We start from the raw sequence: 9,699 nt of genomic DNA on the forward strand, positions 1-9,699 counted from the left end.
TTTATTGAATGTGAGGCTTTGAAAGTAGTTAAATTATATTACAACTTTTTTATATTAAATTTTGTTACGTCGCTGATTAAAAGTATCGATTTTGTTAGTGATTTGTCCCGGTATAATTTTCCTTAGTATTTGTTAATTTTATTTAATGGTGTTTTCTGGGCAGGTCGCTCCAGCTGACCCCAACTTAACTATAGCTCAAGGTAATCCGCTCAAGCGAATCTGATCAGAATTCGAACCGTAAAGTCGGACAATTTTCAATCCGAAATCAATCTTAATCCGACGTGGGATCGAATTGAATCTGGTCCTGTTTGGGTTAGGATTGATTCGTCTCGCTTCTGTTCCCAGGTTGACTGATCGAGTGAAGGTATTTTATAAAGCGATGTTAGAAGTCTGCACGAACCGGTTATACATCCAGATAAAGCTGAAATACAATACTGTATCACTCAAGGAAAAGGAAAAAAAATGAAAATGTCACTTAAAAAAAAATATCTGTACTTAGGGTGATCGATGACTTTCAGAATGAACACTACGACTCCTGTTGTCTCGGTAGGGTTGTCAGAATTCTTCGTCCATTGTGTCATATTTTTGCAACACAATTTTGTATAGATATTTTTTATTTATTTTTTTTAAGTGACTATACAATGTGTATCAGATGTTTTTCAAGAGAACTGCACCATCCGGAAGGTAGAAAAGTAGTTTGTTGGAGAGAAAAGTGGTGGCAGAGTAGTTTGTTGGAGAGAAAAGTGGTGGCAGAGTAGTTTGTTGGAGAGAAAAGTGGTGGCAGAGTAGTTTGTTGGAGAGAAAGTGGTGGCAGAGTAGTTTGTTGGAGAGAGAAGTGGTGGCAGAGTAGTTTGTTGGAGAGAGAAGTGGTGGCAGAGTAGTTTGTTGGAGAGAAAAGTGGTGGCAGAGTAGTTTGTTGGAGAGAAAAGTGGTGGCAGAGTAGTTTGTTGGAGAGAGAGAAAAGTGGGTATGATGGTTTATTTGTAGAAAAGTGGTGGCAGAGTAGTAGTTTATTTAACAGAGAAAAGAGTGGTGGCAAGAGTAGATGAAAAAGTGGTAGCAGAAGTAGTTTATTTGTGAGAAAAAAGTGGTGGCCAAGTAGTTTATTTAAGAGAGAAAAGTGGTATGAGAGTAGTTTGTTGGAGAGAAAGAATGGTATGGAAGTAGTTTGTTGGAGAGAGAAAAGTGGTGGCAAATGGTTGTTGGCAGAAAAGTGGTGGCAGAGTAGTTTGTTGGAGAGAGAAGTGGTGGCAGAGTAGTTTGTTGGAGAGAAAAGTGGTGGCAGAGTAGTTTGTTGGAGAGAGAAGTGGTGGCAGAGTAGATTGTTGGAGAGGAAAGTGGTGGCAGAGTAGTTTGTTGGAGAGAGAAGTGGTGGCAGAGTAGTTTGTTGGAGAGAAAAGTGGTGGCAGAGTAGTTTGTTGGAGAGAAAAGTGGTGGCAGAGTAGTTTGTTGGAGAGGAAAGTGGTGGCAGAGTAGTTTGTTGGAGAGAAAAGTGGTGGCAGAGTAGTTTGTTGGAGAGAAAAGTGGTGGCAGAGTAGTTTGTTGGAGAGAAAAGTGGTGGCAGAGTAGTTTGTTGGAGAGAAAAGTGGTGGTGTTGGAGCGGGTAGAGGCAGGGGGGTGTGTGTGTGTGGAAGACGCTTGGGAGGAACAACAAACACATTGCTCTGGTGGCAGGTGTGAGAGCTGAATTCTTTCCTGTAATACAAAAGATTGGGAGAGGGAGATAGTGCCCCCCCCCCCTAATAAGGTCACATAAGTTCAAGGAATAATGTGTCATCAGTCTTGTTCACTAATGTTATGACAGCATCGTAAATTTGATCATGGAATTATCTTTTATTATTGTTCCATTTACTCTTTTGGTTTATAAGGAATTAGTTAAAAAAAAAGATTATTAAAATTGACAGATTTTGTGATTATATTAAATGGTAGGATACGGTGGCTGAGTGGATAGGAGACTTGTTTCCTGACCTAACGTTTAGCGGTTCGAATCTTGCTGCTGGTTATTTTGAGTTGGGGCGTCCCTAGTCGATCCAGCTGCAGAGTGACGACCTGACTTTACATTTTTTTTTCTTTGGGGGGGGGGGGATGAAATGATGTAAAGTGCAGTGCCGATAATGTATCTCTGTGTTTTAAAGGTATTTAAATTTAGTTATCATCCTCGAGCCAGATACTATGATATCTCAGGATGTTTTCACTCCCCGATGGACGCCAAAAAATTACTGTTTTTTTGTCTCTCGTATGGTGACCTGCCTGCACCTGGCTCATGTTAAGACACACACTCCATCACACTCCATCACACTCTCCCACTACACGCCTGGGGTGAATCTCCACACATGCACTCTACATCACAGGTAAGTATCGCACAAACACTAATTATCTCCCAGGATGCAGGTAAGTGTGGCGCCCTGACCTCTCTTACACTGTCGAGAAACACGTCCGACTGTTCCATTAAAAATTCACAGAAACTGCAGCGTGTTTGGTCATGGGCCGACGTAATGAGTTTTTTTTTTGTTAGTTTTTTTTTAAAGTTAATGATGTAGAACAAGACTCCGGTGCTTTAGCGACTGTCACGAGTATCGTACAAAGTCTTTGACGCCTCACTAACGTTAATAACCTTTTGTCAGCTGCGTGTAGTGTATGTCTTTGAAGAAGGTATGCTGTGGGGGCGGGGGAGTGTGTGTGGGGGTGGGTGGGTGTATGGGAGTGGTGTTGGGGGTGTGTGGGGATGGTGTTGAGGGTGGGTGGGGGTGTAGGGTTGGGTGTGGAGGTGGGTGGGTGTGTGGGGGTGGGATGGGTGTTGGGTGTGTGGGTGGGTGTTGGGTGTGTGGGTGAGTGTGTGGGGGTGGGGTCGGTGTGTGGGGGTGTGTGGAGGGTGGTGTTGGGTGTGTGGGGGTGGGGTCGGTGGATTTACAGTGTGAGAGACAGGTTTGTTATCACCTGTTGACTTAAACAGATAAGTTTGTTCATAGGTTATTAATTACGTACAGATAAACAAACAAACACATGGGTTATAAACTACAAACAACCACACATGGTTTATATATCCCAAACAAGCAAACATAGGTAATTAACTAAAAAACGCCACACACACACATACATGGTTTACAAACTACATACATACAAACACATGGGCTTTAACCACAAACAAACAAACACATGAGATTGTTACAATGTTTTACTTATGACTGACACTGTACTCGACCGCCTTCACTTCCTCATCTGTAACGTCAGGTTGTTCAGGTCATAGACAAATACACAAGCTAATAAGGAAGAGCCTAATAGGTCACATACTTTATTTATACTATTTAAAACACCTGAAGGGGCCACCTTGAGATTAAACACCCCAGGCTATTTCACCTAATGATTTAACACGCTAACCTAACCTAACCAAACCTAACCCTCCTCTCCCCATGGGTAACGTGAGGGTTTTTTAAAATCAAGTGAAATATGCTGGGGTGTCTAATCTTCAGGTGGTCCGAAATACATTAGGTTAGGTTAGGTTGGGTTAGACTCAAGCAACGAGAAGATTGATAAAGGAACACGGAAATAAACAATTCCCCTACAGGTAGTAAATAAAGTCTGGCATCGTCACAGTTTTTGAAGAGAAAATCATCTGACATAATTAATATCAGGTTGGTGAGGAGTTATGAAAGAGCTCGGTGAGTTTACCACGAAAATGTTGCAGTTTGTGTCGGCCGCCCATTGATCAACACGTGAGAAATTGTTCCCCCCTTCCCCTAGTTGCATGCAATAACAGCTACCGTATTTTCTTTTATTGTTTGTGTCTGTTTTTGTTTTATTTGTTTAGAAGTGATTTGCGGAAAAAATAGGTACATGTTTTTGTAATTTTTTTTTTGATTGAAGACAACGAGAACTGGGCCGGGAATCCGATGTCCAAAAGGGTCTTTTTTTTTTTTTTTAATTCTTACCGGGTCGACAAGAGTGGGGGAGAGGGTCTCTCTCTCTCTCTCTCTCTCTCTCTCTCTCTCTCTCTCTCTCTCTCTCTCTCTCTCTCTCTCTCTCTCACACACACACACACACACACACACACACACACAGTTACTGCAACACTCGTAGAAGGTACTACTGCCTCGCTACACCACTTACCTCCCGTAAAATACTGCCTCTTACTACTGCCTCGCTACACCACTTACCTCCCGTAAAATACTGCCTCTTGTCATCTTTTTTAACAAACGACTTGTAATCTAACGTCAGACATTATTTTTATATGAGCAGAATTGAACTTCCACTCTCTCTCTCTCTCTCTCTCTCTCTCTCTCTCTCTCTCTCTCTCTCAGGGGCTGAATAAAGGGTTTCTGGGAGCGTTTGATGGACTGTGAACGTTAAGGGTGTGTGATGGGCGGTCTTATCACCTCCTGGTATAGGGAAGGTTTTAGAATGAGTTGGGCTCCTAGCTTACGTTCCGTGTGTCATCCCGTCTTTTACTTCCTCGGTCAGTCATGGAACTCCAGCTTGGTGATTGGCTGTCTGTGTCTAACTCCAGCTTGGTGATTGGCTGTCTGTGTCTAGTATAATCAAATAACACTACCCGTTTGTTGTCCTTCACCTCCAAGCTGTGAGGTCAAGTGTTCCATGGGCGCCGCCTCCACCGTCCGGCTGTCTCCCCCCAACACACAGGGAACCCGAGACCTTTCTACCCTCACCGTGTAATCTCTCGAGTTGAAGCTCCTACTCGTAACTAAGACGAACTTGGGGAAGTTTTGATACAGTATGAATGGAGCTTCGAATCTTAGCTGCGTTACGGTAAATATCCCCCCCCCCCCAGAGAATTAATTACTTTAGCTGTAAAATTCACCCGAGATTTCTTAGTTCCCTTTTATTCTTCTCTATTCATAGCGGCCGTACTATTAAGAAAGTCTTGGCACAGTGTTCACCATTATCGATGTTGTCCACCTCGTCGGCGTTCCAGCCATAGCAATCGTGAAGTTATCGCCACTTAGAAGATATTGGCTTCTCCGTGCTCAATGCCGGGAGGAATATTGTATTTTCGCGATGTTTAAGACACAGGCGTGACTCCCCACCCAACCCACCCACCCACCCACCCACCACACCCAGCCCACCCACCCCCCACCACCCACCCACTCCACCCACCCACCCCACCCACCCACCCACCCACCCACCCACCCACCACCCACCACCCCCCACCCAACCCACCACCCCCCACCCACGTCTGGCTCCTGGTCTCCTACGGCTTGTGTGTACCATAATTATTTGATTAATGTTTTCTCAGGTGATTGACATAAGCAGGTGAGGGTGTGTATGTAGAGTGAGTGTCAGTGTTCTTGATAGGTGTTGGAGAAGAGAGGTGCGTAGGGGAGAGGAGATAATAAGTGGTAAAGATAACAGGTAAGAAGCTCAAAGGAAGATTAGTGAAATGAGGAGAAAGAGGAGGAGGTGAAAGAAATAAGAATGTATGAGAGAAGATAAAAGATAAATGAAAAAAAAAGGAACATGGATAAAGGAGGGAAATAAGACATAAGAGAGGATGAAGACAAAGTGGGAGAAACTCGAGGGAAGATTAATGATGAACTGGAATGTGTGTGTGTGTGTGTGTGTGTGTGTGTGTGTGTGTGTGTGTGTGTGTGTGTGTGTTTATGTAGAGAAAGAATAAGGAGGAGGAAGAGATGGAAAAGTTGAGGATGGGGAGGAAGAAAGTTGAATAAGATTGTGTAGGAGGAGGAGGAGGAGAAGGTGATAAAGACGAATGAAAGATAAACAAGAAAACAAGTATTTATTTTCTTCTTCATGTCTCCTCAGTAATAATTCTCGACCTTATCTCCTGAAGACACAGAGACCATTAAGACCATTGCAGTGCTGAAATGGTAGCAAGAGATATATTATCCATTATATAGTATATCCCAATGACCCTTAAGGGCGCAAGTCAGTGAGATGGTACAGAAATTTGTGTGTAGGTTAACTGAAGTTGTTTTGTGGCGTTGATCTATTAATTAAAAGATCCTGTTTACCTGTTAATTAGAGTCCTGTTTACCTGGTAATTGAAGTCTTTTTTACCTGTTACTTGATGTCTTTGTTTACCTGTTTGATGAAGTCCTTGTTTACCTGTTCGATAAAGTCCTTGTTTACCTGTTCGCTGAAGTCCTTATCACGTTGATCTGTTTGCCTACTTCACTTAACAATTCCCGCCGCGTGCAAGTGGGAAGATAGCGCCTAGAGTGTGTTCCCTTGTCATCACATCTCGACTAGACATGTTACTTAAAGGCTTTTCTGTTGACTCATTTTTGCAGGTAACCAGTGTGGTGACCTCAAGTAACATCTCCTACACACAGAGGAACATGATTTAAGGTAGGGAGATGAGGCGCGGCTTTTGTGTTCCCGGCAGTCGAGCTTGTACCGCCAGTCAGGGATATGTTGAGAGTTAAAACTGTTTTCTCGCCCAGGAAGGCAAATGTTTTTTCATGTTTTTTTGGTGTTTTTCGTGTGTTTTTTCCTGTTGTGTTTTGGTCGTTAATATTGTTTTTTTTCTGTGTTTTTTTTTGGGGGGGGTTGATGTTTTTTTTCCTATTTTACTCGTGCGAGAAAAAAAATAATACTTGACTACTGAACTTACAAGCAAACCGAGATGACCACGAATACTTTACCCACTTATACTTACCTTTTCTTCACTTTATAAATCTCGGGGGGTATTTACTTAAGGGTGTGGTAACTCTAGCAGATGAGTCTATAGATTCTGAGCACTACAGTAAATGTATTGTGAAGATGTATACAATATTATAAATTGGATGGGATTTTGTATGTAGATTTAACCCATCATGGTATTACATCTATCCTCTCCTATCCTAATAAGATCCCAAACTTAACCTAACCTAACAACTTAACCCAACCCAACACTGTGACCAGCTGAACTTTAAGGTTGTTTACATACACAAACATTATTTTTGATGTTGTCTTTAGATAAGAGATTCACTTTGAACTACCATTTTCCTCCTCCTGGTTGAATGGTATACTCGTACAAGTCCATTAATGTATTATTGTCCCGATCAAACGTGAGAATTTTGTTATGTTAGGATTAAAGATAACAAATATATATACATAGTATTTGTATGTTGAAAAAGTAATAGTGTCATGCCATTGGAAGTTAATTAGAGAATTATTGTAACGATCAAAGATAATAATTTTTTTCATGGATGAATTAGTAAATATTATTCATGTATTCAGGTAACAACATCATTCAAAAGATTATATTCGTGTGATGGAGAAAACAAAACCAATTAACCTGTGTGTAAGATTATTCCAGGTGATAAACTCGAAATTATCTCTGCATATTTATATCGTAATTAAAAGTTAATCAGGAATGAGTCAATTTCGTCGTTAATGAATCGGTGACATAAAAGTTAGATCCTTTCACTTGATTATGTAAATAGGCTCTACTGCGGCGGCCACTGAGCTGAACATTATACTGTACTGGTGTTAAGTCTGGTGGTCAAGGCTTATGGTAGGTGTTTGTGTGGTCATGGTAGGTGTTTGTGTGGTCATGGTAGGTGTTTGTGTGGTCATGGTAGGTGTTTGTGGGTCATGGTAGGTGATTATGGGTCATGGTAGGTGTTCGTGTGGTCATGGTAGGTGTTTGTGTGGTCATGGTAGGTGTTCGTGTGGTCGTGGTAGGTGTTTGTGTGGTCATGGTAGGTGTTTGTGTGGTCAGGTGGTGTGGTCATGGCGTTTGTGGGTCGGGTAGGTGTTTGTGTGGTCATGGTAGGTGTTTGTGTGGTCGCGGTAGGTGTTTGTGGGGGTCGCGTAGGTGTGGTAGGTGTTTGTGGTCGCGGTAGGTGTTTGTGTGGTCATGATAGGTGTTTGTGTGGTCATGGTAGGTGTTCGTGTGGTCGTGGTAGGTGTTTGTGGTCAGTGGTAGGTTTGTGTGGTCATGGTAGGCGTTTGTGGGTCATGGGTGTTTGTGTGGTCATGGTAGGTGCTTTGTGCGGTAGGTGTTGTGTGGTCGTGGTAGGTGGTGTGGTCATGGTAGTGCTTGTGTGGTCGTAGGTGGTGTGGTCATGGTAGGTGTTGTGGTCATGGTAGGTGTTTGTGTCATGGTAGGTGTTGTGTGGTCATGGTGGTGTTTGTGTGGTCATAGGTAGTGTCATGGTAGGTGTTTGTGTCATGGTCATGGTGTTTGTGTGGTCATGGTAGTGTTTGTGGGTCATGGGTGTTTGTGGGTCGCGGTAGGTGTTTGTGGGTCATGGTAGGTGTTGTGTGGTGGTCATGGTAGGTGTTTGTGTGGTCATGGTAGGTGTTTATGGGTCATGGTAGGTGTTTGTGTGGTCATGGTAGGTGTTTGTGTGGTCATGGTAGGTGTTTGTGTGGTCATGGTAGGTGTTTGTGGGTCATGGTAGGTGTTTGTGTGGTCATGGTAGGGTTCGATCCCCGGGCAGGGGAACCTGGATGTTAATCGATTTGCGAATCGTATTCCGGGGTAATGGTCAGCCAGTGCAGTTGGCGAGTTGTCCGGTCTTCTGGGACTGTTCCTTGACACTGGGCCATGCAGCTCGTTAACTTAGAGTGTGGTTGTTGTGTTGGCCATCCCCGTTACACGAGGGGCAGCCATTATTAGTGTAAGTCATTGATACAGTAGTTATCTCTTCTTACTTATTGAGTAGAGGCGGCAGTGTGTGTATTTGGGGGGGGGGTAAAATGTGTATGTGGGAGGTGATTGTGTGTGGGTGTTTGTGTGTGGGGGTGTTTGGATGTGTGTGTGTGTGTGCATGTGGATCGAGAGGTGTGGGTATGAGTGTATGTAGGGGTGTATGAATTTTCACACTTTATATATTACTAATAAAACACACACACACACACACACAGACACACACACACACACACACACACACACTGGTGGGTTTACGCCCGTCCGTGTTTGGTTTGAGTGCATGTGCGTCTGGGGGCGTGTGTATGTGTGTGCTTGTCTGTTATCCTTGTGTCCATTATATATCGTGTTGAACAAAGATTTTTTTATTTTTTTCCCCCAGAAACACTGAGGGCAACTTCAGTAAATAATAATCAAGAGTTCTGAAAGTTAAGAATTCTGGGGAGTGAGGCGAAGCTGGGGGGTAGGGGGTGTGGAAGAGGGTTAGGAGGGGGTGGAAGAGGGGGTAGGAGGGTTGGAGGGGGCCGTCTCAACTCTATCATCCTGGGAATCAAAAGGAGCAACTACAGAAATTGGCGGTCGGATTTGACTTTACTTTTGGGGCGAAGTGAATTGAATAAAGACAAGAAAAAATAATAACTTGAGAAAAAATAAACGTAGATGTGTGTTGTTTGAGAGGAAGGGGCGGGTCAGCGCTTTATGAAGGGGTAGCTCGTGTGTGTGTGTCAAGAAGGGGTGAAGGGGTAGTGTGTCTGTGTGTGTGTTTTGAGGGACTGCCATCAAACAAATGAAAGATAACAAACCTCAGGGCCTGATGGAATCCCAGCCGAGGTATATAAAGCAGTAGGACCTCTGCTTACCAGCCGTCTCCACTCTCTCCTAGAGAATATATGGGAAAAGGAGGAAATCCGCCAAGCTCTTAAAGACGCCTCTATCGTCAATATTTAAAAGAACTGTTGTCAGACTGTGGCAACTACCGCGGGATCTCGCTGCTGCCCGTAGCTGGAATGATTATCGCCCGAGTCCTCCTAAACAGACTTCTTCCTGAGGAAGAAAACTTCCTCCCAGAATCTCAATGTTGCTTT

The sequence above is a fragment of the Homarus americanus genome, unplaced genomic scaffold, assembly GCF_018991925.1.
Source record: "Homarus americanus isolate GMGI-L3 unplaced genomic scaffold, GMGI_Hamer_2.0 scaffold24781, whole genome shotgun sequence".
Taxonomy (NCBI): domain Eukaryota; kingdom Metazoa; phylum Arthropoda; class Malacostraca; order Decapoda; family Nephropidae; genus Homarus; species Homarus americanus.